Source organism: Mytilus trossulus, chromosome 1, assembly GCF_036588685.1.
Source record: "Mytilus trossulus isolate FHL-02 chromosome 1, PNRI_Mtr1.1.1.hap1, whole genome shotgun sequence".
Taxonomy (NCBI): Eukaryota; Metazoa; Mollusca; class Bivalvia; order Mytilida; family Mytilidae; genus Mytilus; species Mytilus trossulus.
The window spans coordinates 5,037,395-5,059,032 of NC_086373.1; the positions used below are offsets into that span (position 1 = coordinate 5,037,395).

The following is a 21,638-nucleotide window of genomic DNA, read 5'->3' on the forward strand; positions in this document are numbered from 1 at the left end:
ATATATAAATGTTTGTCAAAAATGCTACTACCCAACCTTATATATCAAAAAATTTAACACTTCTGTGTCTACGACCATATCACGTTGAAAACACCGGTTCTCGTCCGATCACCGAAGTTAAGCAACGTCGAGCCCGGTTAGTACTTGGATGGGTGACCGCCTGGGAATACCGGGTGTTGTAGACATTTTTTTTACGTATAATTTTGTATTCCTACCAAACATAATGGTTCAATATTTTTTTTACTAATTTATTTGGATGTAATATTCAATGTATTTAGCTATCGAATGAAGAAAACAGAAAATAAATCATTCATAAATTTATTTGGTTTTCAATACCCATCTGCATGTTGAAATATTTTTAAGTGAAATACATGCACGTCAAGTTATATACACTTGAGAATTCCACTCCTTCCACATGCATGTGGCTATATATATATTTTTTTTTTAAATTAGGTCTTTGAAAGGTCGTCTGTGATCATATGGTATCCGCCATTTGTCGTCATTTGAAATCGCCTCTTTCTTTTTGACCAGGGCTTATATGATTCACATTTTTTTCTAAAAGGATTCTAATTAGCAAAAATTCATTATAGCAAAAACAAATAATAAACAATAAATAATAATTATAGTTTGTAAAGTTCCAGTAAAAACTTCGAATATTTGAAACGTCTTTCATCTCGGTCAAGGAAGTCCCGGTTTCGAAGTTTGCCATCTTTGTGTGCTTTCATATCGAAGGCAAAATCTAAATTTCTGGGAAGTCTCTTTATTTCTGTGTATATCTGAAAGCAAAAACATATAAAGAAATGATTTTACTACAAATTCATATCATTTTTACGGCACAATCTAGTTTTTGTGAAATAATACAACACGTTTTCTGATGAAGAATCGCACGAGTGAAATTGACAAGTTGTACATTAATCGTAAATATTTCTTCACTCGTGGTATCTTGTTTAATTCTTATGACATATTCTGAAAGATAAATTCCTGCTGAAAATTTTCGTGTATCATTTATATAACAAAAAGTACAATTTATTTGAAACAAATGATTAAAACTTGTCGAACAAGCACACAGATTTTCTTGTCGATCTGTTTGAATTAGATTGTCATGAAAGTTTAAGGGTGCTCTCGTCGAGGTCCGCGTTAGTTTGATAATTACACACTGTCAGTGATTTTTGCATATCATTGTAATCTGTCGTTCATTCGCACACATCGTTCAACAACCAAAGCCGCAAAATGTCTGACGCACCAGCACCAGTAGTAAAGACCCCAGCTAAGTCACCAAAGAAGAAAGCTGCAGCTAAACCAAAGAAAGTAGCTACTCATCCAAAATACAGCGAGATGGTCGGAAAGGCTATATCTGCTTTGAAAGAGCGTGGAGGCTCCAGCCGTCAAGCCATCCTCAAGTATATCTTAGCAAACTTCAGCGTTGGTAGCGATGCAAAAACAGTCAACACTCACTTGAAGTTAGCTCTGAAATCAGGAGTGAAGAGCAATAGCTTGAAACAGTCGAAGGGTACCGGCGCTTCTGGAAGCTTTAAGATTGGGGAAGTAGCTAAACCAGCTAAGAAACCAGCAAAGAAAGTAGTTAAACCTAAAGCAGCCAAGCCAAAGAAGGCAAAGACACCTACCAAAAAGACTGCCGCAAAGAAACCTGCAGCAAAGAAACCAGCAGGTGAAAAGAAAGCAGCTAAACCAAAAGCAAAGAAGCCAGCTGCAAAGAAACCTGCTGCAAAACCTGCTGCCAAATCTGCAAAGAAAGCCACAAAATCTCCCAAGAAGACAAAGGCTGCAGCTAAACCAAAGAAGGCAAAGACACCAAAGAAGAAGTAAATGAAGGAAGCATGATGCTTTTAAAGCTTAAACAGCCCTTTTAAGGGCTACCAAAATTTTTCAAAAAGAATCTGAAATTGTTGCATGGTATTAGTCACAAATAAAATATAAAGCTTGTCCCATTTTCTAAATCTCTCTTTCTTCTCTGCAATTTATTTCTATTATAAAGTCCATGTGAACTTGCTAAGTTTTACTATCTTCCCCTCTGGATCGTGCAGTAAATATTTAGTTTTGCTTCTATCTTAAACCTGAAAAAAATCTTTTTTATACAAATTCTTGATCTGTTCAAAATTGCTACTTCCTAACTTTATATATCAAAAATTTTAACACTTCTGTGTCTACGACCATATCACGTTGAAAACACCGGTTCTCGTCCGATCACCGAAGTTAAGCAACGTCGAGCCCGGTTAGTACTTGGATGGGTGACCGCCTGGGAATACCGGGTGTTGTAGACATTTTTTTGTGTTCTTATAATTTTGCATTTCTATCAAACATATAATTAATGTAAAGTTTTGCTTCTCAAAAAAATTATTATATATAAATGTTTGTCAAAAATGCTACTACCCAACCTTATATATCAAAAAATTTAACACTTCTGTGTCTACGACCATATCACGTTGAAAACACCGGTTCTCGTCCGATCACCGAAGTTAAGCAACGTCGAGCCCGGTTAGTACTTGGATGGGTGACCGCCTGGGAATACCGGGTGTTGTAGACATTTTTTTTACGTATAATTTTGTATTCCTACCAAACATAATGGTTCAATATTTTTTTTACTAATTTATTTGGATGTAATATTCAATGTATTTAGCTATCGAATGAAGAAAACAGAAAATAAATCATTCATAAATTTATTTGGTTTTCAATACCCATCTGCATGTTGAAATATTTTTAAGTGAAATACATGCACGTCAAGTTATATACACTTGAGAATTCCACTCCTTCCACATGCATGTGGCTATATATATATTTTTTTTTTAAATTAGGTCTTTGAAAGGTCGTCTGTGATCATATGGTATCCGCCATTTGTCGTCATTTGAAATCGCCTCTTTCTTTTTGACCAGGGCTTATATGATTCACATTTTTTTCTAAAAGGATTCTAATTAGCAAAAATTCATTATAGCAAAAACAAATAATAAACAATAAATAATAATTATAGTTTGTAAAGTTCCAGTAAAAACTTCGAATATTTGAAACGTCTTTCATCTCGGTCAAGGAAGTCCCGGTTTCGAAGTTTGCCATCTTTGTGTGCTTTCATATCGAAGGCAAAATCTAAATTTCTGGGAAGTCTCTTTATTTCTGTGTATATCTGAAAGCAAAAACATATAAAGAAATGATTTTACTACAAATTCATATCATTTTTACGGCACAATCTAGTTTTTGTGAAATAATACAACACGTTTTCTGATGAAGAATCGCACGAGTGAAATTGACAAGTTGTACATTAATCGTAAATATTTCTTCACTCGTGGTATCTTGTTTAATTCTTATGACATATTCTGAAAGATAAATTCCTGCTGAAAATTTTCGTGTATCATTTATATAACAAAAAGTACAATTTATTTGAAACAAATGATTAAAACTTGTCGAACAAGCACACAGATTTTCTTGTCGATCTGTTTGAATTAGATTGTCATGAAAGTTTAAGGGTGCTCTCGTCGAGGTCCGCGTTAGTTTGATAATTACACACTGTCAGTGATTTTTGCATATCATTGTAATCTGTCGTTCATTCGCACACATCGTTCAACAACCAAAGCCGCAAAATGTCTGACGCACCAGCACCAGTAGTAAAGACCCCAGCTAAGTCACCAAAGAAGAAAGCTGCAGCTAAACCAAAGAAAGTAGCTACTCATCCAAAATACAGCGAGATGGTCGGAAAGGCTATATCTGCTTTGAAAGAGCGTGGAGGCTCCAGCCGTCAAGCCATCCTCAAGTATATCTTAGCAAACTTCAGCGTTGGTAGCGATGCAAAAACAGTCAACACTCACTTGAAGTTAGCTCTGAAATCAGGAGTGAAGAGCAATAGCTTGAAACAGTCGAAGGGTACCGGCGCTTCTGGAAGCTTTAAGATTGGGGAAGTAGCTAAACCAGCTAAGAAACCAGCAAAGAAAGTAGTTAAACCTAAAGCAGCCAAGCCAAAGAAGGCAAAGACACCTACCAAAAAGACTGCCGCAAAGAAACCTGCAGCAAAGAAACCAGCAGGTGAAAAGAAAGCAGCTAAACCAAAAGCAAAGAAGCCAGCTGCAAAGAAACCTGCTGCAAAACCTGCTGCCAAATCTGCAAAGAAAGCCACAAAATCTCCCAAGAAGACAAAGGCTGCAGCTAAACCAAAGAAGGCAAAGACACCAAAGAAGAAGTAAATGAAGGAAGCATGATGCTTTTAAAGCTTAAACAGCCCTTTTAAGGGCTACCAAAATTTTTCAAAAAGAATCTGAAATTGTTGCATGGTATTAGTCACAAATAAAATATAAAGCTTGTCCCATTTTCTAAATCTCTCTTTCTTCTCTGCAATTTATTTCTATTATAAAGTCCATGTGAACTTGCTAAGTTTTACTATCTTCCCCTCTGGATCGTGCAGTAAATATTTAGTTTTGCTTCTATCTTAAACCTGAAAAAAATCTTTTTTATACAAATTCTTGATCTGTTCAAAATTGCTACTTCCTAACTTTATATATCAAAAATTTTAACACTTCTGTGTCTACGACCATATCACGTTGAAAACACCGGTTCTCGTCCGATCACCGAAGTTAAGCAACGTCGAGCCCGGTTAGTACTTGGATGGGTGACCGCCTGGGAATACCGGGTGTTGTAGACATTTTTTTGTGTTCTTATAATTTTGCATTTCTATCAAACATATAATTAATGTAAAGTTTTGCTTCTCAAAAAAATTATTATATATAAATGTTTGTCAAAAATGCTACTACCCAACCTTATATATCAAAAAATTTAACACTTCTGTGTCTACGACCATATCACGTTGAAAACACCGGTTCTCGTCCGATCACCGAAGTTAAGCAACGTCGAGCCCGGTTAGTACTTGGATGGGTGACCGCCTGGGAATACCGGGTGTTGTAGACATTTTTTTTACGTATAATTTTGTATTCCTACCAAACATAATGGTTCAATATTTTTTTTACTAATTTATTTGGATGTAATATTCAATGTATTTAGCTATCGAATGAAGAAAACAGAAAATAAATCATTCATAAATTTATTTGGTTTTCAATACCCATCTGCATGTTGAAATATTTTTAAGTGAAATACATGCACGTCAAGTTATATACACTTGAGAATTCCACTCCTTCCACATGCATGTGGCTATATATATATTTTTTTTTTAAATTAGGTCTTTGAAAGGTCGTCTGTGATCATATGGTATCCGCCATTTGTCGTCATTTGAAATCGCCTCTTTCTTTTTGACCAGGGCTTATATGATTCACATTTTTTTCTAAAAGGATTCTAATTAGCAAAAATTCATTATAGCAAAAACAAATAATAAACAATAAATAATAATTATAGTTTGTAAAGTTCCAGTAAAAACTTCGAATATTTGAAACGTCTTTCATCTCGGTCAAGGAAGTCCCGGTTTCGAAGTTTGCCATCTTTGTGTGCTTTCATATCGAAGGCAAAATCTAAATTTCTGGGAAGTCTCTTTATTTCTGTGTATATCTGAAAGCAAAAACATATAAAGAAATGATTTTACTACAAATTCATATCATTTTTACGGCACAATCTAGTTTTTGTGAAATAATACAACACGTTTTCTGATGAAGAATCGCACGAGTGAAATTGACAAGTTGTACATTAATCGTAAATATTTCTTCACTCGTGGTATCTTGTTTAATTCTTATGACATATTCTGAAAGATAAATTCCTGCTGAAAATTTTCGTGTATCATTTATATAACAAAAAGTACAATTTATTTGAAACAAATGATTAAAACTTGTCGAACAAGCACACAGATTTTCTTGTCGATCTGTTTGAATTAGATTGTCATGAAAGTTTAAGGGTGCTCTCGTCGAGGTCCGCGTTAGTTTGATAATTACACACTGTCAGTGATTTTTGCATATCATTGTAATCTGTCGTTCATTCGCACACATCGTTCAACAACCAAAGCCGCAAAATGTCTGACGCACCAGCACCAGTAGTAAAGACCCCAGCTAAGTCACCAAAGAAGAAAGCTGCAGCTAAACCAAAGAAAGTAGCTACTCATCCAAAATACAGCGAGATGGTCGGAAAGGCTATATCTGCTTTGAAAGAGCGTGGAGGCTCCAGCCGTCAAGCCATCCTCAAGTATATCTTAGCAAACTTCAGCGTTGGTAGCGATGCAAAAACAGTCAACACTCACTTGAAGTTAGCTCTGAAATCAGGAGTGAAGAGCAATAGCTTGAAACAGTCGAAGGGTACCGGCGCTTCTGGAAGCTTTAAGATTGGGGAAGTAGCTAAACCAGCTAAGAAACCAGCAAAGAAAGTAGTTAAACCTAAAGCAGCCAAGCCAAAGAAGGCAAAGACACCTACCAAAAAGACTGCCGCAAAGAAACCTGCAGCAAAGAAACCAGCAGGTGAAAAGAAAGCAGCTAAACCAAAAGCAAAGAAGCCAGCTGCAAAGAAACCTGCTGCAAAACCTGCTGCCAAATCTGCAAAGAAAGCCACAAAATCTCCCAAGAAGACAAAGGCTGCAGCTAAACCAAAGAAGGCAAAGACACCAAAGAAGAAGTAAATGAAGGAAGCATGATGCTTTTAAAGCTTAAACAGCCCTTTTAAGGGCTACCAAAATTTTTCAAAAAGAATCTGAAATTGTTGCATGGTATTAGTCACAAATAAAATATAAAGCTTGTCCCATTTTCTAAATCTCTCTTTCTTCTCTGCAATTTATTTCTATTATAAAGTCCATGTGAACTTGCTAAGTTTTACTATCTTCCCCTCTGGATCGTGCAGTAAATATTTAGTTTTGCTTCTATCTTAAACCTGAAAAAAATCTTTTTTATACAAATTCTTGATCTGTTCAAAATTGCTACTTCCTAACTTTATATATCAAAAATTTTAACACTTCTGTGTCTACGACCATATCACGTTGAAAACACCGGTTCTCGTCCGATCACCGAAGTTAAGCAACGTCGAGCCCGGTTAGTACTTGGATGGGTGACCGCCTGGGAATACCGGGTGTTGTAGACATTTTTTTGTGTTCTTATAATTTTGCATTTCTATCAAACATATAATTAATGTAAAGTTTTGCTTCTCAAAAAAATTATTATATATAAATGTTTGTCAAAAATGCTACTACCCAACCTTATATATCAAAAAATTTAACACTTCTGTGTCTACGACCATATCACGTTGAAAACACCGGTTCTCGTCCGATCACCGAAGTTAAGCAACGTCGAGCCCGGTTAGTACTTGGATGGGTGACCGCCTGGGAATACCGGGTGTTGTAGACATTTTTTTTACGTATAATTTTGTATTCCTACCAAACATAATGGTTCAATATTTTTTTTACTAATTTATTTGGATGTAATATTCAATGTATTTAGCTATCGAATGAAGAAAACAGAAAATAAATCATTCATAAATTTATTTGGTTTTCAATACCCATCTGCATGTTGAAATATTTTTAAGTGAAATACATGCACGTCAAGTTATATACACTTGAGAATTCCACTCCTTCCACATGCATGTGGCTATATATATATTTTTTTTTTAAATTAGGTCTTTGAAAGGTCGTCTGTGATCATATGGTATCCGCCATTTGTCGTCATTTGAAATCGCCTCTTTCTTTTTGACCAGGGCTTATATGATTCACATTTTTTTCTAAAAGGATTCTAATTAGCAAAAATTCATTATAGCAAAAACAAATAATAAACAATAAATAATAATTATAGTTTGTAAAGTTCCAGTAAAAACTTCGAATATTTGAAACGTCTTTCATCTCGGTCAAGGAAGTCCCGGTTTCGAAGTTTGCCATCTTTGTGTGCTTTCATATCGAAGGCAAAATCTAAATTTCTGGGAAGTCTCTTTATTTCTGTGTATATCTGAAAGCAAAAACATATAAAGAAATGATTTTACTACAAATTCATATCATTTTTACGGCACAATCTAGTTTTTGTGAAATAATACAACACGTTTTCTGATGAAGAATCGCACGAGTGAAATTGACAAGTTGTACATTAATCGTAAATATTTCTTCACTCGTGGTATCTTGTTTAATTCTTATGACATATTCTGAAAGATAAATTCCTGCTGAAAATTTTCGTGTATCATTTATATAACAAAAAGTACAATTTATTTGAAACAAATGATTAAAACTTGTCGAACAAGCACACAGATTTTCTTGTCGATCTGTTTGAATTAGATTGTCATGAAAGTTTAAGGGTGCTCTCGTCGAGGTCCGCGTTAGTTTGATAATTACACACTGTCAGTGATTTTTGCATATCATTGTAATCTGTCGTTCATTCGCACACATCGTTCAACAACCAAAGCCGCAAAATGTCTGACGCACCAGCACCAGTAGTAAAGACCCCAGCTAAGTCACCAAAGAAGAAAGCTGCAGCTAAACCAAAGAAAGTAGCTACTCATCCAAAATACAGCGAGATGGTCGGAAAGGCTATATCTGCTTTGAAAGAGCGTGGAGGCTCCAGCCGTCAAGCCATCCTCAAGTATATCTTAGCAAACTTCAGCGTTGGTAGCGATGCAAAAACAGTCAACACTCACTTGAAGTTAGCTCTGAAATCAGGAGTGAAGAGCAATAGCTTGAAACAGTCGAAGGGTACCGGCGCTTCTGGAAGCTTTAAGATTGGGGAAGTAGCTAAACCAGCTAAGAAACCAGCAAAGAAAGTAGTTAAACCTAAAGCAGCCAAGCCAAAGAAGGCAAAGACACCTACCAAAAAGACTGCCGCAAAGAAACCTGCAGCAAAGAAACCAGCAGGTGAAAAGAAAGCAGCTAAACCAAAAGCAAAGAAGCCAGCTGCAAAGAAACCTGCTGCAAAACCTGCTGCCAAATCTGCAAAGAAAGCCACAAAATCTCCCAAGAAGACAAAGGCTGCAGCTAAACCAAAGAAGGCAAAGACACCAAAGAAGAAGTAAATGAAGGAAGCATGATGCTTTTAAAGCTTAAACAGCCCTTTTAAGGGCTACCAAAATTTTTCAAAAAGAATCTGAAATTGTTGCATGGTATTAGTCACAAATAAAATATAAAGCTTGTCCCATTTTCTAAATCTCTCTTTCTTCTCTGCAATTTATTTCTATTATAAAGTCCATGTGAACTTGCTAAGTTTTACTATCTTCCCCTCTGGATCGTGCAGTAAATATTTAGTTTTGCTTCTATCTTAAACCTGAAAAAAATCTTTTTTATACAAATTCTTGATCTGTTCAAAATTGCTACTTCCTAACTTTATATATCAAAAATTTTAACACTTCTGTGTCTACGACCATATCACGTTGAAAACACCGGTTCTCGTCCGATCACCGAAGTTAAGCAACGTCGAGCCCGGTTAGTACTTGGATGGGTGACCGCCTGGGAATACCGGGTGTTGTAGACATTTTTTTGTGTTCTTATAATTTTGCATTTCTATCAAACATATAATTAATGTAAAGTTTTGCTTCTCAAAAAAATTATTATATATAAATGTTTGTCAAAAATGCTACTACCCAACCTTATATATCAAAAAATTTAACACTTCTGTGTCTACGACCATATCACGTTGAAAACACCGGTTCTCGTCCGATCACCGAAGTTAAGCAACGTCGAGCCCGGTTAGTACTTGGATGGGTGACCGCCTGGGAATACCGGGTGTTGTAGACATTTTTTTTACGTATAATTTTGTATTCCTACCAAACATAATGGTTCAATATTTTTTTTACTAATTTATTTGGATGTAATATTCAATGTATTTAGCTATCGAATGAAGAAAACAGAAAATAAATCATTCATAAATTTATTTGGTTTTCAATACCCATCTGCATGTTGAAATATTTTTAAGTGAAATACATGCACGTCAAGTTATATACACTTGAGAATTCCACTCCTTCCACATGCATGTGGCTATATATATATTTTTTTTTTAAATTAGGTCTTTGAAAGGTCGTCTGTGATCATATGGTATCCGCCATTTGTCGTCATTTGAAATCGCCTCTTTCTTTTTGACCAGGGCTTATATGATTCACATTTTTTTCTAAAAGGATTCTAATTAGCAAAAATTCATTATAGCAAAAACAAATAATAAACAATAAATAATAATTATAGTTTGTAAAGTTCCAGTAAAAACTTCGAATATTTGAAACGTCTTTCATCTCGGTCAAGGAAGTCCCGGTTTCGAAGTTTGCCATCTTTGTGTGCTTTCATATCGAAGGCAAAATCTAAATTTCTGGGAAGTCTCTTTATTTCTGTGTATATCTGAAAGCAAAAACATATAAAGAAATGATTTTACTACAAATTCATATCATTTTTACGGCACAATCTAGTTTTTGTGAAATAATACAACACGTTTTCTGATGAAGAATCGCACGAGTGAAATTGACAAGTTGTACATTAATCGTAAATATTTCTTCACTCGTGGTATCTTGTTTAATTCTTATGACATATTCTGAAAGATAAATTCCTGCTGAAAATTTTCGTGTATCATTTATATAACAAAAAGTACAATTTATTTGAAACAAATGATTAAAACTTGTCGAACAAGCACACAGATTTTCTTGTCGATCTGTTTGAATTAGATTGTCATGAAAGTTTAAGGGTGCTCTCGTCGAGGTCCGCGTTAGTTTGATAATTACACACTGTCAGTGATTTTTGCATATCATTGTAATCTGTCGTTCATTCGCACACATCGTTCAACAACCAAAGCCGCAAAATGTCTGACGCACCAGCACCAGTAGTAAAGACCCCAGCTAAGTCACCAAAGAAGAAAGCTGCAGCTAAACCAAAGAAAGTAGCTACTCATCCAAAATACAGCGAGATGGTCGGAAAGGCTATATCTGCTTTGAAAGAGCGTGGAGGCTCCAGCCGTCAAGCCATCCTCAAGTATATCTTAGCAAACTTCAGCGTTGGTAGCGATGCAAAAACAGTCAACACTCACTTGAAGTTAGCTCTGAAATCAGGAGTGAAGAGCAATAGCTTGAAACAGTCGAAGGGTACCGGCGCTTCTGGAAGCTTTAAGATTGGGGAAGTAGCTAAACCAGCTAAGAAACCAGCAAAGAAAGTAGTTAAACCTAAAGCAGCCAAGCCAAAGAAGGCAAAGACACCTACCAAAAAGACTGCCGCAAAGAAACCTGCAGCAAAGAAACCAGCAGGTGAAAAGAAAGCAGCTAAACCAAAAGCAAAGAAGCCAGCTGCAAAGAAACCTGCTGCAAAACCTGCTGCCAAATCTGCAAAGAAAGCCACAAAATCTCCCAAGAAGACTAAGGCTGCAGCTAAACCAAAGAAGGCAAAGACACCAAAGAAGAAGTAAATGAAGGAAGCATGATGCTTTTAAAGCTTAAACAGCCCTTTTAAGGGCTACCAAAATTTTTCAAAAAGAATCTGAAATTGTTGCATGGTATTAGTCACAAATAAAATATAAAGCTTGTCCCATTTTCTAAATCTCTCTTTCTTCTCTGCAATTTATTTCTATTATAAAGTCCATGTGAACTTGCTAAGTTTTACTATCTTCCCCTCTGGATCGTGCAGTAAATATTTAGTTTTGCTTCTATCTTAAACCTGAAAAAAATCTTTTTTATACAAATTCTTGATCTGTTCAAAATTGCTACTTCCTAACTTTATATATCAAAAATTTTAACACTTCTGTGTCTACGACCATATCACGTTGAAAACACCGGTTCTCGTCCGATCACCGAAGTTAAGCAACGTCGAGCCCGGTTAGTACTTGGATGGGTGACCGCCTGGGAATACCGGGTGTTGTAGACATTTTTTTGTGTTCTTATAATTTTGCATTTCTATCAAACATATAATTAATGTAAAGTTTTGCTTCTCAAAAAAATTATTATATATAAATGTTTGTCAAAAATGCTACTACCCAACCTTATATATCAAAAAATTTAACACTTCTGTGTCTACGACCATATCACGTTGAAAACACCGGTTCTCGTCCGATCACCGAAGTTAAGCAACGTCGAGCCCGGTTAGTACTTGGATGGGTGACCGCCTGGGAATACCGGGTGTTGTAGACATTTTTTTTACGTATAATTTTGTATTCCTACCAAACATAATGGTTCAATATTTTTTTTACTAATTTATTTGGATGTAATATTCAATGTATTTAGCTATCGAATGAAGAAAACAGAAAATAAATCATTCATAAATTTATTTGGTTTTCAATACCCATCTGCATGTTGAAATATTTTTAAGTGAAATACATGCACGTCAAGTTATATACACTTGAGAATTCCACTCCTTCCACATGCATGTGGCTATATATATATTTTTTTTTTAAATTAGGTCTTTGAAAGGTCGTCTGTGATCATATGGTATCCGCCATTTGTCGTCATTTGAAATCGCCTCTTTCTTTTTGACCAGGGCTTATATGATTCACATTTTTTTCTAAAAGGATTCTAATTAGCAAAAATTCATTATAGCAAAAACAAATAATAAACAATAAATAATAATTATAGTTTGTAAAGTTCCAGTAAAAACTTCGAATATTTGAAACGTCTTTCATCTCGGTCAAGGAAGTCCCGGTTTCGAAGTTTGCCATCTTTGTGTGCTTTCATATCGAAGGCAAAATCTAAATTTCTGGGAAGTCTCTTTATTTCTGTGTATATCTGAAAGCAAAAACATATAAAGAAATGATTTTACTACAAATTCATATCATTTTTACGGCACAATCTAGTTTTTGTGAAATAATACAACACGTTTTCTGATGAAGAATCGCACGAGTGAAATTGACAAGTTGTACATTAATCGTAAATATTTCTTCACTCGTGGTATCTTGTTTAATTCTTATGACATATTCTGAAAGATAAATTCCTGCTGAAAATTTTCGTGTATCATTTATATAACAAAAAGTACAATTTATTTGAAACAAATGATTAAAACTTGTCGAACAAGCACACAGATTTTCTTGTCGATCTGTTTGAATTAGATTGTCATGAAAGTTTAAGGGTGCTCTCGTCGAGGTCCGCGTTAGTTTGATAATTACACACTGTCAGTGATTTTTGCATATCATTGTAATCTGTCGTTCATTCGCACACATCGTTCAACAACCAAAGCCGCAAAATGTCTGACGCACCAGCACCAGTAGTAAAGACCCCAGCTAAGTCACCAAAGAAGAAAGCTGCAGCTAAACCAAAGAAAGTAGCTACTCATCCAAAATACAGCGAGATGGTCGGAAAGGCTATATCTGCTTTGAAAGAGCGTGGAGGCTCCAGCCGTCAAGCCATCCTCAAGTATATCTTAGCAAACTTCAGCGTTGGTAGCGATGCAAAAACAGTCAACACTCACTTGAAGTTAGCTCTGAAATCAGGAGTGAAGAGCAATAGCTTGAAACAGTCGAAGGGTACCGGCGCTTCTGGAAGCTTTAAGATTGGGGAAGTAGCTAAACCAGCTAAGAAACCAGCAAAGAAAGTAGTTAAACCTAAAGCAGCCAAGCCAAAGAAGGCAAAGACACCTACCAAAAAGACTGCCGCAAAGAAACCTGCAGCAAAGAAACCAGCAGGTGAAAAGAAAGCAGCTAAACCAAAAGCAAAGAAGCCAGCTGCAAAGAAACCTGCTGCAAAACCTGCTGCCAAATCTGCAAAGAAAGCCACAAAATCTCCCAAGAAGACAAAGGCTGCAGCTAAACCAAAGAAGGCAAAGACACCAAAGAAGAAGTAAATGAAGGAAGCATGATGCTTTTAAAGCTTAAACAGCCCTTTTAAGGGCTACCAAAATTTTTCAAAAAGAATCTGAAATTGTTGCATGGTATTAGTCACAAATAAAATATAAAGCTTGTCCCATTTTCTAAATCTCTCTTTCTTCTCTGCAATTTATTTCTATTATAAAGTCCATGTGAACTTGCTAAGTTTTACTATCTTCCCCTCTGGATCGTGCAGTAAATATTTAGTTTTGCTTCTATCTTAAACCTGAAAAAAATCTTTTTTATACAAATTCTTGATCTGTTCAAAATTGCTACTTCCTAACTTTATATATCAAAAATTTTAACACTTCTGTGTCTACGACCATATCACGTTGAAAACACCGGTTCTCGTCCGATCACCGAAGTTAAGCAACGTCGAGCCCGGTTAGTACTTGGATGGGTGACCGCCTGGGAATACCGGGTGTTGTAGACATTTTTTTGTGTTCTTATAATTTTGCATTTCTATCAAACATATAATTAATGTAAAGTTTTGCTTCTCAAAAAAATTATTATATATAAATGTTTGTCAAAAATGCTACTACCCAACCTTATATATCAAAAAATTTAACACTTCTGTGTCTACGACCATATCACGTTGAAAACACCGGTTCTCGTCCGATCACCGAAGTTAAGCAACGTCGAGCCCGGTTAGTACTTGGATGGGTGACCGCCTGGGAATACCGGGTGTTGTAGACATTTTTTTTACGTATAATTTTGTATTCCTACCAAACATAATGGTTCAATATTTTTTTTACTAATTTATTTGGATGTAATATTCAATGTATTTAGCTATCGAATGAAGAAAACAGAAAATAAATCATTCATAAATTTATTTGGTTTTCAATACCCATCTGCATGTTGAAATATTTTTAAGTGAAATACATGCACGTCAAGTTATATACACTTGAGAATTCCACTCCTTCCACATGCATGTGGCTATATATATATTTTTTTTTTAAATTAGGTCTTTGAAAGGTCGTCTGTGATCATATGGTATCCGCCATTTGTCGTCATTTGAAATCGCCTCTTTCTTTTTGACCAGGGCTTATATGATTCACATTTTTTTCTAAAAGGATTCTAATTAGCAAAAATTCATTATAGCAAAAACAAATAATAAACAATAAATAATAATTATAGTTTGTAAAGTTCCAGTAAAAACTTCGAATATTTGAAACGTCTTTCATCTCGGTCAAGGAAGTCCCGGTTTCGAAGTTTGCCATCTTTGTGTGCTTTCATATCGAAGGCAAAATCTAAATTTCTGGGAAGTCTCTTTATTTCTGTGTATATCTGAAAGCAAAAACATATAAAGAAATGATTTTACTACAAATTCATATCATTTTTACGGCACAATCTAGTTTTTGTGAAATAATACAACACGTTTTCTGATGAAGAATCGCACGAGTGAAATTGACAAGTTGTACATTAATCGTAAATATTTCTTCACTCGTGGTATCTTGTTTAATTCTTATGACATATTCTGAAAGATAAATTCCTGCTGAAAATTTTCGTGTATCATTTATATAACAAAAAGTACAATTTATTTGAAACAAATGATTAAAACTTGTCGAACAAGCACACAGATTTTCTTGTCGATCTGTTTGAATTAGATTGTCATGAAAGTTTAAGGGTGCTCTCGTCGAGGTCCGCGTTAGTTTGATAATTACACACTGTCAGTGATTTTTGCATATCATTGTAATCTGTCGTTCATTCGCACACATCGTTCAACAACCAAAGCCGCAAAATGTCTGACGCACCAGCACCAGTAGTAAAGACCCCAGCTAAGTCACCAAAGAAGAAAGCTGCAGCTAAACCAAAGAAAGTAGCTACTCATCCAAAATACAGCGAGATGGTCGGAAAGGCTATATCTGCTTTGAAAGAGCGTGGAGGCTCCAGCCGTCAAGCCATCCTCAAGTATATCTTAGCAAACTTCAGCGTTGGTAGCGATGCAAAAACAGTCAACACTCACTTGAAGTTAGCTCTGAAATCAGGAGTGAAGAGCAATAGCTTGAAACAGTCGAAGGGTACCGGCGCTTCTGGAAGCTTTAAGATTGGGGAAGTAGCTAAACCAGCTAAGAAACCAGCAAAGAAAGTAGTTAAACCTAAAGCAGCCAAGCCAAAGAAGGCAAAGACACCTACCAAAAAGACTGCCGCAAAGAAACCTGCAGCAAAGAAACCAGCAGGTGAAAAGAAAGCAGCTAAACCAAAAGCAAAGAAGCCAGCTGCAAAGAAACCTGCTGCAAAACCTGCTGCCAAATCTGCAAAGAAAGCCACAAAATCTCCCAAGAAGACAAAGGCTGCAGCTAAACCAAAGAAGGCAAAGACACCAAAGAAGAAGTAAATGAAGGAAGCATGATGCTTTTAAAGCTTAAACAGCCCTTTTAAGGGCTACCAAAATTTTTCAAAAAGAATCTGAAATTGTTGCATGGTATTAGTCACAAATAAAATATAAAGCTTGTCCCATTTTCTAAATCTCTCTTTCTTCTCTGCAATTTATTTCTATTATAAAGTCCATGTGAACTTGCTAAGTTTTACTATCTTCCCCTCTGGATCGTGCAGTAAATATTTAGTTTTGCTTCTATCTTAAACCTGAAAAAAATCTTTTTTATACAAATTCTTGATCTGTTCAAAATTGCTACTTCCTAACTTTATATATCAAAAATTTTAACACTTCTGTGTCTACGACCATATCACGTTGAAAACACCGGTTCTCGTCCGATCACCGAAGTTAAGCAACGTCGAGCCCGGTTAGTACTTGGATGGGTGACCGCCTGGGAATACCGGGTGTTGTAGACATTTTTTTGTGTTCTTATAATTTTGCATTTCTATCAAACATATAATTAATGTAAAGTTTTGCTTCTCAAAAAAATTATTATATATAAATGTTTGTCAAAAATGCTACTACCCAACCTTATATATCAAAAAATTTAACACTTCTGTGTCTACGACCATATCACGTTGAAAACACCGGTTCTCGTCCGATCACCGAAGTTAAGCAACGTCGAGCCCGGTTAGTACTTGGATGGGTGACCGCCTGGGAATACCGGGTGTTGTAGACATTTTTTTTACGTATAATTTTGTATTCCTACCAAACATAATGGTTCAATATTTTTTTTACTAATTTATTTGGATGTAATATTCAATGTATTTAGCTATCGAATGAAGAAAACAGAAAATAAATCATTCATAAATTTATTTGGTTTTCAATACCCATCTGCATGTTGAAATATTTTTAAGTGAAATACATGCACGTCAAGTTATATACACTTGAGAATTCCACTCCTTCCACATGCATGTGGCTATATATATATTTTTTTTTTAAATTAGGTCTTTGAAAGGTCGTCTGTGATCATATGGTATCCGCCATTTGTCGTCATTTGAAATCGCCTCTTTCTTTTTGACCAGGGCTTATATGATTCACATTTTTTTCTAAAAGGATTCTAATTAGCAAAAATTCATTATAGCAAAAACAAATAATAAACAATAAATAATAATTATAGTTTGTAAAGTTCCAGTAAAAACTTCGAATATTTGAAACGTCTTTCATCTCGGTCAAGGAAGTCCCGGTTTCGAAGTTTGCCATCTTTGTGTGCTTTCATATCGAAGGCAAAATCTAAATTTCTGGGAAGTCTCTTTATTTCTGTGTATATCTGAAAGCAAAAACATATAAAGAAATGATTTTACTACAAATTCATATCATTTTTACGGCACAATCTAGTTTTTGTGAAATAATACAACACGTTTTCTGATGAAGAATCGCACGAGTGAAATTGACAAGTTGTACATTAATCGTAAATATTTCTTCACTCGTGGTATCTTGTTTAATTCTTATGACATATTCTGAAAGATAAATTCCTGCTGAAAATTTTCGTGTATCATTTATATAACAAAAAGTACAATTTATTTGAAACAAATGATTAAAACTTGTCGAACAAGCACACAGATTTTCTTGTCGATCTGTTTGAATTAGATTGTCATGAAAGTTTAAGGGTGCTCTCGTCGAGGTCCGCGTTAGTTTGATAATTACACACTGTCAGTGATTTTTGCATATCATTGTAATCTGTCGTTCATTCGCACACATCGTTCAACAACCAAAGCCGCAAAATGTCTGACGCACCAGCACCAGTAGTAAAGACCCCAGCTAAGTCACCAAAGAAGAAAGCTGCAGCTAAACCAAAGAAAGTAGCTACTCATCCAAAATACAGCGAGATGGTCGGAAAGGCTATATCTGCTTTGAAAGAGCGTGGAGGCTCCAGCCGTCAAGCCATCCTCAAGTATATCTTAGCAAACTTCAGCGTTGGTAGCGATGCAAAAACAGTCAACACTCACTTGAAGTTAGCTCTGAAATCAGGAGTGAAGAGCAATAGCTTGAAACAGTCGAAGGGTACCGGCGCTTCTGGAAGCTTTAAGATTGGGGAAGTAGCTAAACCAGCTAAGAAACCAGCAAAGAAAGTAGTTAAACCTAAAGCAGCCAAGCCAAAGAAGGCAAAGACACCTACCAAAAAGACTGCCGCAAAGAAACCTGCAGCAAAGAAACCAGCAGGTGAAAAGAAAGCAGCTAAACCAAAAGCAAAGAAGCCAGCTGCAAAGAAACCTGCTGCAAAACCTGCTGCCAAATCTGCAAAGAAAGCCACAAAATCTCCCAAGAAGACAAAGGCTGCAGCTAAACCAAAGAAGGCAAAGACACCAAAGAAGAAGTAAATGAAGGAAGCATGATGCTTTTAAAGCTTAAACAGCCCTTTTAAGGGCTACCAAAATTTTTCAAAAAGAATCTGAAATTGTTGCATGGTATTAGTCACAAATAAAATATAAAGCTTGTCCCATTTTCTAAATCTCTCTTTCTTCTCTGCAATTTATTTCTATTATAAAGTCCATGTGAACTTGCTAAGTTTTACTATCTTCCCCTCTGGATCGTGCAGTAAATATTTAGTTTTGCTTCTATCTTAAACCTGAAAAAAATCTTTTTTATACAAATTCTTGATCTGTTCAAAATTGCTACTTCCTAACTTTATATATCAAAAATTTTAACACTTCTGTGTCTACGACCATATCACGTTGAAAACACCGGTTCTCGTCCGATCACCGAAGTTAAGCAACGTCGAGCCCGGTTAGTACTTGGATGGGTGACCGCCTGGGAATACCGGGTGTTGTAGACATTTTTTTGTGTTCTTATAATTTTGCATTTCTATCAAACATATAATTAATGTAAAGTTTTGCTTCTCAAAAAAATTATTATATATAAATGTTTGTCAAAAATGCTACTACCCAACCTTATATATCAAAAAATTTAACACTTCTGTGTCTACGACCATATCACGTTGAAAACACCGGTTCTCGTCCGATCACCGAAGTTAAGCAACGTCGAGCCCGGTTAGTACTTGGATGGGTGACCGCCTGGGAATACCGGGTGTTGTAGACATTTTTTTTACGTATAATTTTGTATTCCTACCAAACATAATGGTTCAATATTTTTTTTACTAATTTATTTGGATGTAATATTCAATGTATTTAGCTATCGAATGAAGAAAACAGAAAATAAATCATTCATAAATTTATTTGGTTTTCAATACCCATCTGCATGTTGAAATATTTTTAAGTGAAATACATGCACGTCAAGTTATATACACTTGAGAATTCCACTCCTTCCACATGCATGTGGCTATATATATATTTTTTTTTTAAATTAGGTCTTTGAAAGGTCGTCTGTGATCATATGGTATCCGCCATTTGTCGTCATTTGAAATCGCCTCTTTCTTTTTGACCAGGGCTTATATGATTCACATTTTTTTCTAAAAGGATTCTAATTAGCAAAAATTCATTATAGCAAAAACAAATAATAAACAATAAATAATAATTATAGTTTGTAAAGTTCCAGTAAAAACTTCGAATATTTGAAACGTCTTTCATCTCGGTCAAGGAAGTCCCGGTTTCGAAGTTTGCCATCTTTGTGTGCTTTCATATCGAAGGCAAAATCTAAATTTCTGGGAAGTCTCTTTATTTCTGTGTATATCTGAAAGCAAAAACATATAAAGAAATGATTTTACTACAAATTCATATCATTTTTACGGCACAATCTAGTTTTTGTGAAATAATACAACACGTTTTCTGATGAAGAATCGCACGAGTGAAATTGACAAGTTGTACATTAATCGTAAATATTTCTTCACTCGTGGTATCTTGTTTAATTCTTATGACATATTCTGAAAGATAAATTCCTGCTGAAAATTTTCGTGTATCATTTATATAACAAAAAGTACAATTTATTTGAAACAAATGATTAAAACTTGTCGAACAAGCACACAGATTTTCTTGTCGATCTGTTTGAATTAGATTGTCATGAAAGTTTAAGGGTGCTCTCGTCGAGGTCCGCGTTAGTTTGATAATTACACACTGTCAGTGATTTTTGCATATCATTGTAATCTGTCGTTCATTCGCACACATCGTTCAACAACCAAAGCCGCAAAATGTCTGACGCACCAGCACCAGTAGTAAAGACCCCAGCTAAGTCACCAAAGAAGAAAGCTGCAGCTAAACCAAAGAAAGTAGCTACTCATCCAAAATACAGCGAGATGGTCGGAAAGGCTATATCTGCTTTGAAAGAGCGTGGAGGCTCCAGCCGTCAAGCCATCCTCAAGTATATCTTAGCAAACTTCAGCGTTGGTAGCGATGCAAAAACAGTCAACACTCACTTGAAGTTAGCTCTGAAATCAGGAGTGAAGAGCAATAGCTTGAAACAGTCGAAGGGTACCGGCGCTTCTGGAAGCTTTAAGATTGGGGAAGTAGCTAAACCAGCTAAGAAACCAGCAAAGAAAGTAGTTAAACCTAAAGCAGCCAAGCCAAAGAAGGCAAAGACACCTACCAAAAAGACTGCCGCAAAGAAACCTGCAGCAAAGAAACCAGCAGGTGAAAAGAAAGCAGCTAAACCAAAAGCAAAGAAGCCAGCTGCAAAGAAACCTGCTGCAAAACCTGCTGCCAAATCTGCAAAGAAAGCCACAAAATCTCCCAAGAAGACAAAGGCTGCAGCTAAACCAAAGAAGGCAAAGACACCAAAGAAGAAGTAAATGAAGGAAGCATGATGCTTTTAAAGCTTAAACAGCCCTTTTAAGGGCTACCAAAATTTTTTCAAAAAGAATCTGAAATTGTTGCATGGTATTAGTCACAAATAAAATATATAGCTTGTCCCATTTTCTAAATCTCTCTTTCTTCTCTGCAATTTATTTCTATTATAAAGTCCATGTGAACTTGCTAAGTTTTACTATCTTCCCCTCTGGATCGTGCAGTAAATATTTAGTTTTGCTTCTATCTTAAACCTGAAAAAAATCTTTTTTTATACAAATTCTTGATCTGTTCAAAATTGCTACTTCCTAACTTTATATATCAAAAATTTTAACACTTCTGTGTCTACGACCATATCACGTTGAAAACACCGGTTCTCGTCCGATCACCGAAGTTAAGCAACGTCGAGCCCGGTTAGTACTTGGATGGGTGACCGCCTGGGAATACCGGGTGTTGTAGACATTTTTTTTGTGTTCTTATAATTTTGCATTTCTATCAAACATATAATTAATGTAAAGTTTTGCTTCTCAAAAAAATTATTATATATAAATGTTTGTCAAAAATGCTACTACCCAACCTTATATATCAAAAAATTTAACACTTCTGTGTCTACGACCATATCACGTTGAAAACACCGGTTCTCGTCCGATCACCGAAGTTAAGCAACGTCGAGCCCGGTTAGTACTTGGATGGGTGACCGCCTGGGAATACCGGGTGTTGTAGACATTTTTTTTACGTATAATTTTGTATTCCTACCAAACATAATGGTTCAATATTTTTTTTACTAATTTATTTGGATGTAATATTCAATGTATTTAGCTATCGAATGAAGAAAACAGAAAATAAATCATTCATAAATTTATTTGGTTTTCAATACCCATCTGCATGTTGAAATATTTTTAAGTGAAATACATGCACGTCAAGTTATATACACTT

At 35.5% G+C, this 21,638-nt stretch overlaps 19 non-coding genes across 19 annotated transcripts; all 19 read left to right on the forward strand.

The window, feature by feature from the left end:
* Window positions 1-66: 66 nt before the first annotated feature.
* LOC134700301 (5S ribosomal RNA) lies at window positions 67-185 on the forward strand. Its single transcript, XR_010103834.1, has one exon. It is a non-coding gene; the product is annotated as a 5S ribosomal RNA (ribosomal RNA).
* A 1,978-nt stretch (window positions 186-2,163) lies between these two features.
* LOC134700317 (5S ribosomal RNA) lies at window positions 2,164-2,282 on the forward strand. Its single transcript, XR_010103837.1, has one exon. It is a non-coding gene; the product is annotated as a 5S ribosomal RNA (ribosomal RNA).
* Window positions 2,283-2,426: 144 nt separating this feature from the next.
* Window positions 2,427-2,545, forward strand: LOC134700322 (5S ribosomal RNA). The gene has a single exon (XR_010103838.1). It is a non-coding gene; the product is annotated as a 5S ribosomal RNA (ribosomal RNA).
* Window positions 2,546-4,523: 1,978 nt separating this feature from the next.
* Window positions 4,524-4,642, forward strand: LOC134700329 (5S ribosomal RNA). Its single transcript, XR_010103839.1, has one exon. It is a non-coding gene; the product is annotated as a 5S ribosomal RNA (ribosomal RNA).
* A 144-nt stretch (window positions 4,643-4,786) lies between these two features.
* LOC134700332 (5S ribosomal RNA) lies at window positions 4,787-4,905 on the forward strand. Its single transcript, XR_010103840.1, has one exon. It is a non-coding gene; the product is annotated as a 5S ribosomal RNA (ribosomal RNA).
* A 1,978-nt stretch (window positions 4,906-6,883) lies between these two features.
* On the forward strand, window positions 6,884-7,002 carry LOC134700339 (5S ribosomal RNA). The gene has a single exon (XR_010103842.1). It is a non-coding gene; the product is annotated as a 5S ribosomal RNA (ribosomal RNA).
* A 144-nt stretch (window positions 7,003-7,146) lies between these two features.
* On the forward strand, window positions 7,147-7,265 carry LOC134700344 (5S ribosomal RNA). The gene has a single exon (XR_010103844.1). It is a non-coding gene; the product is annotated as a 5S ribosomal RNA (ribosomal RNA).
* A 1,978-nt stretch (window positions 7,266-9,243) lies between these two features.
* Window positions 9,244-9,362, forward strand: LOC134700350 (5S ribosomal RNA). Its single transcript, XR_010103846.1, has one exon. It is a non-coding gene; the product is annotated as a 5S ribosomal RNA (ribosomal RNA).
* A 144-nt stretch (window positions 9,363-9,506) lies between these two features.
* On the forward strand, window positions 9,507-9,625 carry LOC134700358 (5S ribosomal RNA). The gene has a single exon (XR_010103848.1). It is a non-coding gene; the product is annotated as a 5S ribosomal RNA (ribosomal RNA).
* A 1,978-nt stretch (window positions 9,626-11,603) lies between these two features.
* LOC134700366 (5S ribosomal RNA) lies at window positions 11,604-11,722 on the forward strand. The gene has a single exon (XR_010103852.1). It is a non-coding gene; the product is annotated as a 5S ribosomal RNA (ribosomal RNA).
* A 144-nt stretch (window positions 11,723-11,866) lies between these two features.
* On the forward strand, window positions 11,867-11,985 carry LOC134700374 (5S ribosomal RNA). Its single transcript, XR_010103853.1, has one exon. It is a non-coding gene; the product is annotated as a 5S ribosomal RNA (ribosomal RNA).
* A 1,978-nt stretch (window positions 11,986-13,963) lies between these two features.
* LOC134700381 (5S ribosomal RNA) lies at window positions 13,964-14,082 on the forward strand. The gene has a single exon (XR_010103855.1). It is a non-coding gene; the product is annotated as a 5S ribosomal RNA (ribosomal RNA).
* A 144-nt stretch (window positions 14,083-14,226) lies between these two features.
* On the forward strand, window positions 14,227-14,345 carry LOC134700382 (5S ribosomal RNA). The gene has a single exon (XR_010103856.1). It is a non-coding gene; the product is annotated as a 5S ribosomal RNA (ribosomal RNA).
* Window positions 14,346-16,323: 1,978 nt separating this feature from the next.
* On the forward strand, window positions 16,324-16,442 carry LOC134700383 (5S ribosomal RNA). The gene has a single exon (XR_010103857.1). It is a non-coding gene; the product is annotated as a 5S ribosomal RNA (ribosomal RNA).
* Window positions 16,443-16,586: 144 nt separating this feature from the next.
* LOC134700387 (5S ribosomal RNA) lies at window positions 16,587-16,705 on the forward strand. The gene has a single exon (XR_010103859.1). It is a non-coding gene; the product is annotated as a 5S ribosomal RNA (ribosomal RNA).
* A 1,978-nt stretch (window positions 16,706-18,683) lies between these two features.
* LOC134700394 (5S ribosomal RNA) lies at window positions 18,684-18,802 on the forward strand. The gene has a single exon (XR_010103861.1). It is a non-coding gene; the product is annotated as a 5S ribosomal RNA (ribosomal RNA).
* Window positions 18,803-18,946: 144 nt separating this feature from the next.
* LOC134700399 (5S ribosomal RNA) lies at window positions 18,947-19,065 on the forward strand. The gene has a single exon (XR_010103863.1). It is a non-coding gene; the product is annotated as a 5S ribosomal RNA (ribosomal RNA).
* A 1,980-nt stretch (window positions 19,066-21,045) lies between these two features.
* Window positions 21,046-21,164, forward strand: LOC134700400 (5S ribosomal RNA). Its single transcript, XR_010103864.1, has one exon. It is a non-coding gene; the product is annotated as a 5S ribosomal RNA (ribosomal RNA).
* A 145-nt stretch (window positions 21,165-21,309) lies between these two features.
* Window positions 21,310-21,428, forward strand: LOC134700404 (5S ribosomal RNA). Its single transcript, XR_010103867.1, has one exon. It is a non-coding gene; the product is annotated as a 5S ribosomal RNA (ribosomal RNA).
* The last annotated feature ends 210 nt before the right edge of the window (window positions 21,429-21,638 follow it).